Below are 18,115 nucleotides of genomic sequence, written 5' to 3'. Positions count from 1 at the left end.
CTCATGCCTTTTTTTCATTTATCATATTTTAGAATGTTAATGATGCCGTGGGTTCCATACCACCCCTTCCACATGAGGTCATCAGTCATAAGGTCATCACCATGAAGAAGAGAAACGAGGGTCCTCAATTTCACTACAAAGGTATTGGGTACAGCTTCTTCATGAAGTCCTACCTTGGCCTCTTAGCATCGCAAAAGACAGTTTCTTTTTTTGAGAGTCTTGCTCTGCCACCCCGGCTGGAGTGGAGTGGCACAATCTCAGCTCACTGGAACCTCTGCCTCCCCGGCTCAAGCGATTCTCATGCCTCAGTCTCCGAGTAGCTGGGATTACAGGTGCGCACCATCACACCAGCTAATTTTTAAAAATTTTTAGTAGAGATGGGGTTTCACCATGTTGGCCAGGCTGCTCTCAAACTCCTGACCTCAAGTGATCTGCCTGCCTCGACCTCCCAAAGTGCTGGGACTACAGGCTTGAGACAGTTTCTTTTAGAGACTAATCTCCTAGGATTGTTTTCCACTAGGACGAAACTCAAAATAATGTAGTCCAAAAGTCAAAAAATGATGGCCAGCAGGACAAATTTGATGGGCAGATAGATTTCATTTGGCATTCACAATGTTTTCAAATATTTTGAGTAAGTTACCCACGTATAAAATCTAGGAGATTTCACATAAAAATCTGAAATTCTAGCTTCTAAAACAACAGAGGATGGGACATAATGCAACCCCCATTCCAACTGCAAATCTGCCATCACAGAGTGACAGCCATGCTCGGACACGCGAGCATATGGTCTCCATCTCCCCTTAGCACCCACCCAGCGAACTGCACTCTGCACTCCGAGCCCTTGTAGGTAATCAATTTGCCATCCCTAAATTAGTTCAATTCCCTCACTCAACAGAAAAAGCAACTGAGACCCAGGGCTGGGCGCGGTGCCTCACGCCTATAATCCTAGCACTTTGGGAGGTCAAGGAGGGTGGATTGCCTGAGCTCAGGAGTTCAAGACCAGCATGGGCAACACGGTGAAACCCCCTCTCTACTTAAAACACAAAAAATTAGCCGGGCATGGTGGCCTCCGCCTGTAATCCCAGCTACTCAGGAGACCGACGCAGGAGAATTGCTTGAACCCGGGAGGCAGAGGTTGCAGTGAGTCTTGATTGCGCCACTGCACTCCAGCCTGGGCAACAGAGTGAGACTCCATCTCAGAAAAAAAAAAAAAAAAAAAAAAAAAGGAAAGAAACTGACTGAGACCCAGAAATACACTAAGAGCTCCCTGGGCTGAGAGTTTATTATTTGTACAACCAAAACCAGATCTTGAACAAACACAGGTCTCTTTGCAGCACTTTTACTTCCAGGTGCTGTCTTCCTCTCTTCTTCACATCTGTGACTAACTGCTCACCATGGTGAACTGCTTCAGGCTCTCGTCCCGGCAAGGAGGGTAGAATGAACAGCATCAAGCTCTATGCAAACAGTAATCAGGACTTAAGTCTTAACGTTTTGATTTTAAGAGGTTTAATTATTTTGACTTGGTTATATATTTTTTCCTATCCAATACTCCTTTTCTGTGTCACGTTGTAATCGGTGGGTCAACACACAGGTGACAAAGCAACAGGCAGATGTTTTCCTGGTCATTTATGTCTGTGTCCGTAGGAAGGTGTGGACTTCCTCCTCACAATGACTTTTAGTTACCTCGATAGTAACTGGAAATACCACTCGAAATGTTATGTCAAAATCACAGATTGATTTTATAAGATAGATGCAGTAGATTTTCATTTCACCCTTGGTCCTGGTGGAGCATGGTTACCAAACATTATTTTACATTGTACACTGATAATCATGAACTTCATTCCAATAAAACCTCCCGTCAGCTTAGGCACTTTTCTAGGTGATGAGATGAAGCTTTATGAATTATTTCTTCTCACTAGCCTGAAACAGTAGTAGAATTCCAAAAGATAGCCTTCCCTCTTATCTCAATATGTTGGTGGGCTGTTCATAATCTTACTCTTACCTCAGGAAGCTAATTAACGGAAAAAAATTGTCTCTTTTATTTTTAATTAATAAGAGGCACATCTCAGCAAAAGCGTGAAAACTTTCAACTGGCTTGGACATTTTATAATATTTTTCTTCCCCTAAGAGGTGCCCAGGACCTCACAATGAGGTGCATTGTGAACCTCATGCCAAGGTTAATTTGGCACCTCTGTCACAAAGAGCATGTACAGACTCTGACAGGCTTTCAGGGAAGCCACTTCCCCCATGTGCTCTTCTGGTTTCCTCATTGGTGTTTGGGAAGAGGAGGCTGGGCTCCTCCCGGGGAGTGGGGTGCTATGACAGATGAGACTTTCATGCAAGAAAATAAATCCTGCACATTTGATATACTGCTTTAAACTTAAAGACCTCTTTGGATCCGAAATTGTAAGGTAAGGAGTGCTCAGCCACAATTCTTGAACTTTGAAACTGTGAGTGTAATTTGAGGTCGCTCCTTAAACCTCTTTGTTGTTTAATATGAAACTGTAGCATGCTGCCTAACCTCCTGCCTTTAGGAATAACAGCTCACTGTCAAACGTGCACGCACAGCTCTGACTTAAAAGGAAAAAACTCACCACTGTTTAAAAAATGAAAAGTCTTCCATAATGAAACAGTCATAAAGATATGTTGTACTTTTACACATGTGTGGAAGTATCCAGGATAGACTGGGGTTTCTCTCTGCTCTCTGTAAATCAGTATGCTTACAAATGGGATCAAATCATCCTTGCCAGTTGAAAGTGGGTCTGGGTGCAGGTCCAGTCCCATAGAGAGAAAACACCAGTGCAATTGTAACCAAATGTCAGTCCAGATCTGCAGGTCTTTATCCTGAATGTCGCTTGGTGCTTGCTTAGGCATGGGAGGGGATTAAACTCTGCTGCTGCAACTCTATTGGCACTGCTCTGTAAGATGTGAAAAATCTGTTGGGATCAGGTGTTAGTGTGTACAGGCCAGTTTCCTGTGATTGTGGCAAATTAAATTGGAAAGCTGAAAGTAATTATAGTACTGACTAGGAGCCAGGGATTTATCAGACATAAAAGGAGGTAGAACAAGTTCAACAATACAGAAGGCAATTATTTGTCTAATGTTGTTAACAAAATCCAGTCTTCCAGTAGAAATGTACAGGACCTTCTAATGTTTTTGCTCAAGTTTGATCGGCCTCCAAAGGTGGAATACTCAATGCTTTTAGCTAGCTCATTGACCTGTTTCTAAGAGGGCATCACTGTATAATATTTCTCTCTCACTGGGGAAAATAAGATGTTGAATCTTCTTTCTGTGCCCTAGAGAACTTAAAAGAGAAGATGTAGATGATAATCAAACTGCATCTATTTTCTTAAATCTTTGCCCACACGTTCCTACTCTCCTCCTTTGCTTTTATCAGATATACAGGGACTAAGTTAATTGTTACTTCCCCTGAGATCTCCAAACCCTTACTGTACCCTTTTCACAGAGAGCACCAATCTGCATTCATACTTCCCTCCACGAAAAGCAAATCGTATTCTTGCCCCATATGCTTTCTCATCCTTGATAGGGGCTTATACTTCCATGTAAGTCCCCAGGGCATATTCCCATGACACAGGCTCCCTCCTACCCACATACTGAGGTGAACCCCAAAGGACATCCTACCTAAAATCTGAGGGTGCAGCAGTAGTGGAGTCCTGGCCTGAAAATTCTCTCCTCCAGACATTTTCCTTTCCAGAACGAAGTGGCCTCACCTGACTTTAGGTGTTCTCACGGCTTTACGCTTTGAACCACATGACTGATTAGCTGCGCACAGATTAGGGTAGGTACTCATTCACTGTAAGGATTAGAATGTTGAAGCTACCTTTGTCCTGGAAGGAAGAAAATTTCCCCAACGGGAATGCCATAAGCACTGTTCCAGGGTCTCTGGAACTGAGAGTGGCTCTCTTGAGGATTTTTCTCTTTCTCCTGTCACTCTGTTTCTTGCTAATCTTGGCACACATTTTAAAAACGGCTCTAGCCAAAAGGTGAAGGTTCCTAAGGAAGGGAAGCTAGCGCTGTTTACTTCATGCAGCCAGGACACCCAGGATGTAGGCGTGAGGTATAGCAGTGGGCATGGATTAGCATTCCAGTGTGCCGTCGCCTTACTGAAAGAGTTATTTTTAACTTGACAACATTTCTGCACATCTGCAATCCAAATACAATGTATGTGAGAATAAATATTTAAGCAATGTGTTAGTTTCATTAACCAGACATGACATAAGAGCCATTCTCAGCAATTTCTTTTCTTGTTTTAATAAAATGAAAAGGAATAATAGGGGGGAAACTAAAATATGTTACTTGTGTCAATGTAGAAAAAAATTGCCAGAAAAAAATTTCAAGATTTCTCTGTTTCTTTTACTAAAGGTGACACTTCCTTTATTGAAAGATTCACTCAGGTTCTGGTGGTTTTCATCTTTGACAGTCTGGGGCCTTTCCCTTGTGGCTGCACTCAGACCCTGATTTCTTAGCAGAGGAATGCTTTGGGGACAGTCCCCAAAAGGTAGACAAAGGCTCTGGAATTATAAACTCGAGGAATAAGATTACTCCTCTTCATTGGTCTTACTGCTATTCCTATTCATTGGTCTATGCTAAGAACCAAATCCCGATGAAACCACACCATTACAGAGCTCACATTTAAAGAATATGTCATTTGTCTGTAGAGCTAATAGTTTCCTTTGTTTTTATTAGTTTTACTTTTCATTTTTTATTGAATGAATGAAAGGCTGGCTGAAGAAATAGCTGAAATTAACTATTATGATTTCATGTCCCATTTGAAGAATATTTCATTGTAGAAATTTTCACTAAGACTGGGTGGGAATGCAACTCTACATGAACAAACACGAAGAGATGAAATTAGACCATTTTATTTTAAACAAACCCTAAGACAGTGAGGTAAAAGAGTAATTCTGGTCTGGCACGGTGGCTCACACCTGTAATCCTAGCACTCTGGGAAGCCGACGTGGGCAAATCACCTGAGGTCAGGAGTTTGAGACCAGCCTGATCAACATGGTGAAACCCTATCTCTACTAAAAACAAAAAATTTAGCTGGGCATGGTGGTGCATGCCTGTAATTCCAGCTACTCAGGAGGCTGAGGCAGGAGAACTGCTTGAACCCGGGAGGTGGAGGTTGCCGTGAGCTGAGATGGCACCACTGCACTCCAGCCTGGGAGACAGAGCAAGACTCTGTCTCAGAAAAAAAAAAAAAGAGTAAAGGAGTTAATAATTCTGGGCCTGACTCAGTGGCTCATGCCTGTAATTCTAGGACTTTGGGAGGCCGAGGCAGGCAGATCATGAGGTCAGGAGATGGAGACCATCCTGGCTAACGTGGCGAAACCCCGACTCTACTAAAAATACAAAAGTTAGCTGGGCGTAGTGGTGCGTCCCTGTAGTCCCAGCTACTTGGGAGGCTGAGGCAGGAGAATCTCTTGAACCAGGGAGTTGGAGGTTGCAGTGAGCCGAGATTGCACCACTGCACTCCAGCCTGGCGACAGAGTGAGACTCTGTCTCAAAGAAAAAAAAAAAAAAAAAGAGAGAGTTAAAAATTCTGACTTCATTCATCTATAGACAAGACAAAAACTAATGTATATATTCTGTCTTATCTAATGCGGTATACTAGGCAAAATCATGTAAAGTGTTAACTTATTGCCTATACGCCTGGTGTCAACACTTAGAGGACTCACAAAGAATTTATTGGCAATTTCTAGGAGCTTTTTGCAATTCTTATGCACCTGTCCTCTCAGATGGTCACAAATGTAGGTCATAAGCACAGCCAAGCAGTACTCATAGCCGTGGAATCACACTGATTTTTAAATAATAGTAAAATGGGTCAAAGGGAAATAACATTGGGAAATCTCTAAGGATGGAGTAAGAAAATAAGAACATAAGAATATTAAACACATGTAATATTCTTGAATTGATTCTATAGAAATGCCAGAGGATGGAGAAGTCAAGCCATTTCCTTGAGAATCAATCAGCACGAAACACTTGGAATAAAATGCATGGATAGCGTCCTAGCTTCATGTGTCAGCACTTAGTTCAAGTAGGAGGCTGTCCCCCATTGGGGTCTTTGAATTGCTCTAAGAGGAACTTATGCATACGCTTAAATTGTCTTAAATTGGCAATATTCTAAAATAGATTATTAAAGGAATAGCTTGTAAGACATCCAAAAGAGATGCTAATGGATCCTAGAATTCAGAACAGATTCACTAAAAAGGAAATAATCCATATAGTCATATTGTTTTGTTCTTATGTTACTAACCTGTAGATGGATAGCCTGTTATTTAGTCAAAAGTAATTTCATCAAAGCAAATTGGTCAATGTGATAAATTGGTTGCAAATAATTATTTCCCATCATTATATATTCAAGTATGGGTGATCAAACATGGGACAGCTTTATAACACTGTAAGTATCTTTAAATGTTGTTTCATAGTTTTCAGAACCTTTATTTTTGTCATTATGTGTAATGAATTCATCTTCACGTAATTACTTTGTATTGGGAAAAGTCTGAACAACTAAGGAATTGCTTAGAGGATAAGTTAAGGTTTTTAAAATTTTATTTGGTTATTTATTTTATTTATTTTAAGTTCTGGGATACATGTGCAGAATGTGCAGGTTTTTCACATAGGTATACATGTGCCATGGTGGTTTGCTGCACCTATCAACCCATTATCTAGGTTTTAAGCCCCACATGCATTAGGTATTTCTCCTTGCCCCCACCCCATGACAGGCCACAATGTGTGATGTTCCCTTCCCTGTGTCCATGTGTTCTCATTGTTCAACTCCCACTTATGAGTGAGAACATGTGGTGGTTGGTTTTCTGTTCCTGTGTTAGTTTGCTGAGAATGTTGGTTTCTAGCCGTATGCATGTCCCTGTAAAGGACATGAACTCGTTCTTTTTTATGGCTGCATAGTATTTCATGGTATATGTGCCACATTTTCTTTATCCAGTCTTATCATTGACGGGCATTTGGGTTGGTTCCAAATCTTTGCTATTGTGAACAGTGCTGCAATAAACATACGTGTGCATGTGTCTTTATAGTAGAATGATTTATAATCCTTTGGGTATATACCCAGTAATGGGATTGCCAGGCCAAATGGTATTTCTGGTTCTAGATCCTTGAGGAATTGCCACACTGTCTTCCACAATGGTTGAACTAATTTATACTCCCACCAACAGTGTAAAAGGGACAACTAAGGATTTAATAATAGGAGTAAATTATTTGAAATTGATAGGGTGGTTGAACAACAAACTATGATTGTGACATGTACTATTTTAGGCTTTTAATTCATTTGTTAAATTTAAATGTCTTTATTTATTTAGAGACAAGGTCTTGCTCTGTTTCCCAGGCTGAAGAGCAGTGGCCCAGTCATAGCCCACTGTAACCTGAAATTCCTAGACTCAAGTGATCCTCTTGCCTCAGCCTCCAAAGTAGCTGGGAATAAAAGTATCCACCACCACGCCCAGCTAATTTTTGTATTTTTTGTAGACAGGAGGTCATGCTATGTTGCCCAGGCTGGTCTTGAACTCCTGACCTCAACTGTTCCTCCTGCCTCAGCCTCTCAGTGTTGGGATTACAGGTGTGACCACAACCATCCTATTTTAGGAATTTAAAATAACATGTATTTTACTGGAAAATAATGAATGCAAACCAGAAAACCAATGTTAAACATAATCCTATTCAAGAGGGGCTAGCCAATAACTACACATTAGTGCATGGTAGGCTTCCATATGCTTTCCCTATGACTACATATTGTCTTTTAACTACCATATGGTAATTGGAAACTGTCATAATTTTAGAGCAATCCATCAACTGTTGGACATTTGCATTCTTTTAATTAATTGCTGAACAGTTAGATTGTTTCAGTTATTCTACATTATAAGCAATGCCTAACAGGAATAATCAGCTAGAAAATAATTAGAAATTAAAAAATCAAACTATTGAGGAAAAGCAATATATGCATAAAAATATATAAGGTGCAAAATGGGTGGCAACTCAGAGCAATTTTGAAAAAATACCTATCAGCATTATTCCCTTTTAACTAGACCGTTGTTTTGAAAAAATTATCTTTTTAACCAAATTGCTTTTTGTCAGATTGCTTTTAGGCAAATTGAATTTGGACAAATTAATGGGAACAATAGTTCAAGGAAATGCAACAGACAAAATACACTTGAACTTCAGTGTGGCATTTTTGTAAATCCTTCATGGTATCATGGGAGACAAGATGAAGAAATATGGGCCCAGCTAATGCAATTAGGCAGATTAATAATTGGCTGAATGAACATACGAAGAGGGTGCTTATTAGCAACTCGGGTGAGGGGATGTCTGGTGACTTATTAAAAACGTTGTTCTTGGTCCTGTCCTGATAAGCATTTCTATCAGTGTCTTGGATAAATGCATGTTTAGCAATGTAAACACTACTAAATGTAAAGCCAAAAGGAAGAATGCACTTATGTGATGACAGCATCAAAACGAAAACAGATCTGAACAGGTTGGAATAATGAGCTCAAGCTACCTAGACCTAAGTAACAGTGACAAACATAAGATTATTTATTTTGGATCATAATCATAAGTGCACACTCACTGGAAGAACTTGTACTTGTGAAATAAGACTTTAGGATTTTAGTTGATAGTAAATTCCATATGTTATAGACAAAAAAATGCAATGTGATCTTTGTTGACATTCTCCAATTATGTTTGTTCAATGAGTTATTAATCTGCCTAGTTGCATTAGTTCAGCCCATATTCTTAATCTCATCTGCAATGATACCATGAAGGATTTACAAAATGCCCCACTGAAGTTCAATGTGATCTTTAGTGACATTATTAGAAACACAGAGAAGGAATATAAGATACTTGGCATACTACATGCCAAGCCCTGTGCAAACCACAGCCTGTATCATAGTCCCATCCCCATGTGGCTTTCCTTGCTTTTGAATACATATGTAATCCTTGAGCTACCCTCAGGATCCTGCTGCCCAAATGATCAGCCAATCCAGATGGTGATTCCAACACTTCCCACTCCAAAAGTTCTGTTTATTTAAATGTTACTCAGACATTTGTGGGTAAATATGGAGAAGGTGGTAGTAGTTGACCTGCCAGGGCAGGAACAATCTTCAAATCTGCACAAGTATTAAGAATAATGATTAGATTTTGTAATGAAGTATGTTTGGACGGATAGGGCTCTCGAGAGACATACAAGAATATAATAAGAAGAACATCGTCTTTTTATCATAGCAGTTAGTGAGCATGGGTAAGATTCCAGATGGAGGGGAGCAAGCGGTGGAAGTCTGAAGGACCACTGGCATTCCAGGAGATGGTGTGCTACACACCAATGAACCCAGGCACGAGAGGCTGCAGAAAGCATGGGCATACTCTGATAAGGTTTAAAGACTCAGGAGGGAATGAAAATCAGAGGAGTTGCCTCTTCTGTCTGTCCTGGACAGGACTACATTTATCTGCTTAGTAGAGGTTTCTGCATTCCCTTTTTATTTGTTTCTATGAGGGTCATTTCCTGTGTCTGTGTTCCTTTACACCCATCTGCTCCCACTGATTATTGGCTGAAGGCTGAGTCTTTAGTCCTATTCTGCAAGCCATTCTCAGCAGGATGTGATTTCCATTGCTCGTATCCTGGTGCAACAGAAAATAAGGCAATACATGGCTGTGACTTAGAGCACAAGTTCAGATTGTGATCCGGGACCTGACACTTGCCAGTTTTGGGAAATGCATTTAACTTTTCTCTCTCTGTTTCCGCACGGGTAAAAATAGAGGTAATAATAGTATCACCTGTCAGGGTTGTTAAGACAATTAAGTAAAACAATATGTGGTAAACTACTTAGCACAGCAGCTCAACAATTCAATGAAAATTTTAATTGCTATTGTTGCTGTTTTTAGTTGGCCTCTATGCCAGCTTTCTTCACTCCTTGAAGCCGAGCAAACACCAATATAAAGTAGCACATGATCTTCAGGGCTAGATGCAATTATGAGGACTAGCCAACCATCCCTGTAACAAAAGGTACGACCCAGTCAGCTTCAACAAAATTAAGTGAAGGACTAGTGGTGAGTGTCATATTTCACTCGTCTCCTCACTCACGGTTCCAGGAAACACGTTCTCTTTAGTCTCCATCTGTAATCTACTACCTTGGGCATAGAGATTACCTCTTGGGCACATGGGAGCACAATCCTGTTCCTGTTCTGTCACTGCTACACAGACAGAAACTCTTCTTTTCTTGGAATTTTAAGTGAATACTATCATAAGCACCCATGTGCTTGCAATCCAGCTTGACCAATTGTCAACTCATAGCCACCCTCACCCATATTCTCCCACAATGTCCACCACTAGGTTGCTGGTGAAGTGAAACTAAGACATCATCATTTCATTTATATAAATATTCAAGTTTGTATGTCTAATAAAAGGCCCAGGTTTTAGCAGTTCAATTTTTCCTAGGCGTCCATTTTTAATAGATATTTGCCATTTTTTAATAGATATTTGAAACAATTAGGTACGTGCAAAGTGTTCCAGTTCAACAACTGATAAAAGAAAAACTTCAGCTGAATTAAATTTAGAAGAGTTTAATTGAGCAATGAATGATCCCCGAATTGGGCAGCCTCTTGAGCCAGAGTAGGCTCAGAGACTCCAGTGCAGCCATCTGGTGGAAGAAAATCTACGAACAGAAAAAGGAAAGTGATGTAAAGAAAATGGAAGTGAGGGACAGAAACAACTGGATTGTTTACAGCTCAGTGTCTGCCTTATTTGAACAGGGTTCAAACAGTTGGCTACATTTGATTGGCCAAAACTCAGTGACTGGCACAAGGCTATGGCCTGCATCTGTTTATACCTTCACATGTTATGGATCATGATGTACAGAGGAACCTTTAGGCTGAACTTAAAATATGTAAGGAGGCAGCTTTAGGCTAACCCTCATTTAATGTGACTCTTCAGCATCCATTAAAAGGGATATTTTTGTAATAGACCACATGAAAAACACTGCTACCAATGAAGAATATTCAGGATCTTTTCACATTTTTGCATCTCTGAAATTGGGATGCATTTTACAACTGATAGCAAGTGATAGTTTAATTGACAGTGTTACTTTTCTTTCTTAGTGATACATTATCTAATGGTGCATCTCACAGAGGATGGTGTCTTAGAAGTGAAGAGATGCAATGGTTGAGAAGATAAATGGACACATTCACACATGCACACAAATGTACCTAAAACTACTTGCTTAATTGCCTACATATGCATCTATATGAACTAGAAAATGAACGTAAATTTAAAGTAAAATGAGTACATGAGTTCTGAGAGAGCAAAGTAGATATTTTTGAACATTTTTCTGAAAAAAAAATAACAGATAAAAACCATATAGGTATACTATTCCAACAAAGAGATAAAAACCACACAGGCATTCTATTCTCTTCCAACAGGTACAGCAACATCCCTACCATGGAGGGTAAAGCTTGAGATTCTCAAGATAATGCTGCTTGTCCCTCAATAACATCTCCATAGTCAAACTCTCCTATTCATATAATCGCTGTTGTCTGAACTTATCATCATATCTTTCAGAAGCTTCTTAAAAGGAGGTAACAGAAATGGCAAGAATGAGCAATGTGGTCAGACAGGAAAATACATGTGGTTAATACTACATTTTAAAAAGTGCTAAGTTATATATAAGGGAAACATCTATTCAGTCTACATGTTTGGTGAACATTCTTGGGTTATTTGTGGTTAATGGAAGTAAATTGTCTTCACAGCATTTGTCCCAGAGTTTGGGACCTAAACTTTATCCATCTATTCATCCATCCACTTTTTAAATATATGTGGTTAATAATACATTTTAGGCCGGGCGTGGTGGCTCATGCCTGTAATCCCAGCAGTTTGGGAGGCCGAGTCAGGTGGATCACATGAGGTCAGCGGTTTGAGACCAGCCTGGCCAACATGGTGAAACCCTGTCTCTACTAAAAATACAAAAAATTAGCCGGGTGTGGTGGTAGGTGCCTGTAATCCCAGCTACTTGGGAGGCTGAGGCAGTAGAATCACTTGAACCAGGGAGGCGGAGGTTGCAGTGAGCCGAGATTGCGCCACTGCATTCCACAGCCTGGGTGACAGAGCACGACTCTGTCTCCAAAAATAAATAAATAGGCTGGGTGCAGTGGCTCACGCCTGTAATCCCAGCACTTTCGGAGGCTGAGGTGGGCAGATCATGAGGTCAGGAGATCGAGACCATCCTGGCTAACATGGTGAAACCCCATCTCTACTAAAAATACAAAAAAAATTAGCCCGGTGTGGTGGCACTTGCCTGTAGTTCCACCTATTCCGGAGGCTGAGGCAGGAGAATGGCGTGAACCCGGGAGGCGGAGCTTGCAGCAAGCCGAGATCACGCCACTGCACTCCAGCCAGGGCGACAGAGCGAGACTCTGTCTCAAAAAAAAAAAAAAAATTCATTTCTAGGCTATAAATGTAATTTTATATGTAAATTTATATGTAGTTCTAATCAATGTATTAGTAACATTAAAACAGCAATGCAAAATGAATTCAGAGAAATGTTGGCTATTTCTCCTGAGATCCATGGAGGTGATCTGGAAATTTTCCTCCATTTGTAGATTAGGAAGCATGTCACAGCATTCCCAGAGATTCTGTAAGAAGGCTGGGGTCAAAGGAACGTGTAGACCTTACCACATGACCTAGTCTCATGTTAGCAGCAGCTTCTCTTTCTTCAGGGACAAGTCAGAGGTCATTTTGTGCCTTGGTTCATTCCAGGTCCCTGTGGTCAAGCATGGATTCTACTGACATGTGCAGCCCAAGAATTTACACTGAGCCCGCTGAATGACATTGACTTAGGACCTTCCCCCTTGAGACTCTCATTAACCAAAAATTATGGCGCCGAGGAGACCCCAGGAGACAGTCAGAGCTTGGAGTTCATTTTATTTTTAGCTTACTGCTTCCCTCTCCTCTCATTTAAGATCAGCCTTTTCTGAATGGCTGCCTCTGAAAGCCAGAAAGCTTTCAGTTGATTAAACAGCATTAGTTCACCTCATTATTGGAAGAAAAATAGGAAAGTCAAAATAAAGATGCATGTTCTCCTATAAGAGAAGAAATTATCCTTGTTAGTAATTCCTCCATTGTCTGAAATAATCCCATTAGGCATTGTCTTTCCATCAAAACTAACCAGCACAAAGCAACAGGCAGGAGAAGGGAGCTTGTGAAAGAAAATATTGCTGTCATTTAGCTGCTCGTCAAAAGAGATAACTTAAATGGTCTTACTTCTTAATTAAAGGTACAAGAGTAACCATTAATTCTTGACTATAACAAGATTAAATATTTCTGTATTGTTTTTTCTTATGTTCTGTCCTCATGCAGACAGCCTCCTGCTTGTCTTGCTGCATTTGGTCAAAAGCTTATTTGGGTTTTTTAAATTGTATGCTCCTTCAGAATATGAAAAATGCCACAGAGCCACTCCTTTGAAAATGTATTGTACAAATTGCATAAAACATCAAGGGATTCTCGTTTTCTCTAAGTTCAGTCACCCTCAACAAGGGAGCATTAGATAAAACATGATCAAGAAATTCCCTTAAATAAGAAGCAGGACTTTACCTTTGAGGAATCTGGATTCTGTTGTTGGATGCTTCCTTGATAGGCCCCTGACCCTGAAATGTTCTCCACAGTAACAGGGTCTCCACTTCCTGTGTCCCTCATTCGTTCTCATCATTGTGACGTTTGCAACACAGTTTACAAAACGTTTCTCACAGACGATCTTATTTTATCTTTTCCGTCAGGATGAGCAACGTAAGTAAAAGAGTCAATAGTTTTTGGCCGGGCGCGGTGGCTCACACCTGTAATCCCAGCACTTTGGGAGGCTGAGGCGGGCGGATCACGAAGTCAGGGGATCAAGACCATACTGGCTAACACGGTGAAAGCCCGTCTCTACTAAAAATACAAAAAAATTAGCTGGACGTGGTGGCAGGCGCCTGTAGTCCCAGCTACTCAGGAGGCTGAAGCAGGAGAATGGCGTGAACCCAGGAGGTGGAGGTTGCAGTGAGCCGAGATCCGGCCACTGCATTCCAGCCTGGGTAACAGAGCGAGACTCCATCTCAAAAAACAGATAGATAAATAAATAAATAAATAAATAAATAAAAGAGTCAATAGTTTTTTTTAAGTTTGGTAACTGAAGTTCAAAGCAGGCAACTGACTTGTGTGAATTTCAACAAGAACAAGAAATGAAGCCAAGGGTGAAATTGAAATCCGTGAGATTTCTTCAAGGTGAGAAAGAGCATTGCTAAATTTCATCACATGCAGCAAACTGTGAATGCGTTAAAAGGAGTTTTCACCAAGCCCAAAGACAACACAGTTCTGTCAGTTTTCACAGAGAAAACCCTCAAGTGCAAAGTACTATTGATGCAGAACCCCTGCTGCCAATGTGTTCTGTCAAGTTGTGACACCAGAAACTCAACAATTGTAAAAACAAAGTAAGTGCGTCTGCTACTAAACCCTTATTTAGTGTAGTGTTGTATGTGATAGTGGACCACAAAAAAGAAATGGAAAGAGTGAAAAGAGCCTCCCCGAGCAGGTTCGCTGGATGGAGTGGATATGCGAGTTGAGAAATGAGTATCTCTTCAGCATTCCTACGTTTTCCCCCTCAGATCCTGAGTGGAAACTGGAAAGGATTCGTGGTTACTTGGATCTAGGAAAATTCTGTTTTATCTCTGATAGGACTAAGACAAAGCAGAAATGAATACCCTCCCCCGTTTGTACAACCCGGCTTGCGTTCCTTCCTCCCCGCAGAGGAAGCATGTGGACGCTTCCCTTCCCGTTGGAAGTTGCCAGCCTCTCTTCAGAGAGGTGAGGGCAGAACTGATCATTAGGGAAAGTGTCGGAGGAACGGTGCCACAGCTTCAGGTTCAGGCAAGTAAGACAGAAGCTGAACTCATTAAGAGGCGTTTGGAACCCGGAGTTTCTTGTTTTCCTGTTGGAGAAACTCTAAACTTTGAGAGTGTCCAAAGTCGATCTGAGAGAGCCTTTCTGACTTGCTCCCTCCTGCTCTGCTATCCACCTGACCACTCAGTGTCTGTTTTTTTCTGTCACAGAACACTTGGGCAATGTAGAAAACAATAAAACACAAGTAAAATTCCCTTGTAGTCATACTCCCTTATTAGATAACCTCTGTTTGTATGTCTTTGTAATTCTTCTCCTACTATTGTAACATAATTGATCCCAAACGAAATATAATTTGCACTACTCCTTATTAGCTAAATATATGACAAAGGCATTTCCTCATATTTTAAAAATTCATCATAAACATTGTTTTTATTGGTTGCATACTATTACTATTTCAACTTTTTCATGTACAAAATGTAATAAACTATACCCTAGCAGCTAAACATTTCATTTTCTTGCAGAATTTTTATTTTTCAAAATGCTGATATTATTTTTTGTCTATAAAGTATCTTGGATCTTTTAAGGTATCTTTAAAATTTAAAATAGTTTTAAGATTTCTATCATTGAAAGAATATGGTTGGCCAGGCACGGTGGCTCAAGCCTGTAATCCCAGCACTTTGGGAGGCCGAGGTAGGAGGATCACTTGAGCCCAGGAGGTTGAGGTTGCAGTAAGCCATGTTCTCACCACTGCACACTACACTCCAGCCTGGTTGACAGAATGAGACCCTATCTCCCAAAAACAAGAGAAAGTAATACTGTTTGATAATAGAAAATTTTCTAGAAAGGTTGCATCAATTCAAACTACTGTTAGCAGTGAATGGGGATAAATACCTCACCTCACTCTCACAAACACTGAATTGTATATGTTCTCAAGACTTTGCTAAGTTTATAGAGAAAACAGTGTCTCATTGTAACTTGCATTATTGTTTACCTGCATTACTGAAACCAAATTTTGGGGCGGAGAGGGTATTCATTAGCTTTTTATATTTCTTCCTCGGGAAAACTGTATGTCTCCTTACCTATTTGACCAATGGGGTTGTTGCAGCTTTCAAATTAATGAGTGTCAGCTTTAAAAATTCTTTTTAACCTTGTGTGACCTTTTATCTCATGGCAAATAGAGAGGGGGTACAGAGCATGGTGTACTGCCTGCTCCCACAGATTTTTCTTTGTCGCCTGCAGTCTGATAAAGAGGGAGGTTTTCTTCCCATACAACTAGACTGGCTTGTGACCATGGCATGAAAACGGCAGAACATGAAGTTAACGCGCAGGTGTTTGATTTGTGGAGAGTCACAGAGAAAATCAGATGTAACTTGCACCTTCACCAGGCACACACTTCACCTGGGCCTCCAACAAGGCTGTTTGGGCCTCCTTTCCGGTGGTCCTTCCATTATAGCATTTTCAAAACAAAGCAAATTTTTACTTCATTTTTATACAACCTGTAAATTGTCTGTATACAATCACATTAACAAAAGTGTAATGACTCTAAACTGATTGGGAAAGCCAAATAGATAGTTTGGTGGTTGGGCAAGAAATAAATAACTTTTTTTTTTTTTTTTTTTTGAGACGGAGTCTCGCTGTGTCCCCCAGGCTGGAGTGCAGTGGCATGATCTCAGCTCACTGCAAGTTCCGCCTCGCAGGTTCACGCCATTCTCCTGCCTCAGCCTCCTGAGTAGCTGGGACTACAGGCGCCTGCCAACATGCCCGGCTGATTTTTTGTATTTTTTAGTAGAGATGGGGTTTCACCGTGTTAGCCAGGATGGTCTTGATCTCCTGACCTCGTGATCCACCCACCTCAGCCTCCCAGAGTGCTGGGATTACAGGCATGAGCCACCGCACCCGGCTGAAATAAATTACTTTAATGATGACATATTTGTGAACCTATATGTATATTAGAATATAATCATAATTTTCTTTTTTGCCAGGAGATCATATTGCTGGTTCTTCCCCTCCTTCTCCCTTGCCCCTCCATACATAGATACACACAAATGTATACTACCCAGTTGATATGGTTTGGCTGCATCCCCACCCAAATCTCACCTTGAATTGTAACAATCCCCATGTGTCAAGGGCAGGACCAGGTGGAGGTAATTCGATCATGGAGGCGGTTTCTCCCATGCTGTTCTCTTGATAATCAGTGAGTTCTCACGAGATCTGATGGTTTTATAAGCGCGTGGCATTTCCCCAGCAGGCACTCATTCTCTTGCCACCCTGTGAAGAGGTGCCTTCCGCCATGATTGTAAGTTTCCTGAGGCCTGCCCAACCCTGCAGAACTGTGAGTCAGTTAAATCTCTTTTCTTAATTACCCAGTTTTGGGCAGCTCTTTATAGCAGCATGAGAACGGACTCATACATGTAGAGTACCTACACGCACTACAGTTTTTAGGACTAACAAAATTGAGTATGTGTCAGATCTAGACTTGCTTTCTTACTTCCTCTTCCGTTGGCTGGTCTCACAAATCCTGCATTTCAGGTTAACCACCTGGGACGGTAAACTACTGATGTCTGCCTTTGCTTCCAAAGGAGAACCACAGTGAGAGGCAAATCCTCATTATCTCTTGTTCTGTATTCCTGACATTACAGTTCATCCTCCAGTTTACGTCATTCCATATCACCAAGTTCAGCCCCTATCATAAGTGGCATTTGTTGATGACACTATGAGATCCTATTCTTTGAGTAACGTTCATGGAAGAAATCTAAGGAATAGTGTTGCCAGATATAATATAAGCCACCCAATTAAATGGGAATTTCCAGATAAATAACAAATAATATTTCAGTATAAGTATGTTCCAAATGTCACATGGAATCTATTTACAAAAAGTTATTTGTTGTTTATCTGAAATTTAACTTTATATGTATGTCCTATTATTTTTCTTTGCTATATTTGACAACCCCACCAAGAAAGTGAAGCCATTGGGAATCTAACAGCACAGGCCAGGCACAAGGGTTCACACCTATAATCCCAGTACATTGGGAGGCCAAGGCAGGAGGATCACTTAAATAGGAGTTCAAGACCAGCCTGTGCAAAATAGTGAGACTTTGTCTCTACAGAAAATAAAATAAAGAATGTAGGGAGACATGGCGGCTCTCACCTCTATTTCCAGCTACTCAGGAGACTGAGGTGGGAGGATGACTTGAGCCCAGGAGTTCAAGTCTGCAGTGAGCT

General features: G+C 40.8%; 1 protein-coding gene across 1 annotated transcript in view; it reads left to right on the top strand.

Annotated features, from left to right (window-relative positions):
* The first annotated feature begins 2,271 nt into the window (after positions 1-2,271).
* STARD13 (StAR related lipid transfer domain containing 13) overlaps positions 2,272-18,115 on the top strand; it is a 556,563-nt gene continuing 540,719 nt past the window's right edge. The window contains exon 1 of the mRNA XM_050766579.1: positions 2,272-2,411. The gene's annotated coding sequence lies outside the window, so the exon portion shown is untranslated. The remainder of the gene's footprint in view (positions 2,412-18,115) is intronic.

This window comes from Macaca thibetana, chromosome 17 (genome assembly GCF_024542745.1).
Source record: "Macaca thibetana thibetana isolate TM-01 chromosome 17, ASM2454274v1, whole genome shotgun sequence".
Classification (NCBI taxonomy): Eukaryota; Metazoa; Chordata; class Mammalia; order Primates; family Cercopithecidae; genus Macaca; species Macaca thibetana.
The sequence above is the reverse complement of the archived record's forward strand: the minus strand, read 5'-3'. Positions and strand labels throughout refer to the sequence as shown.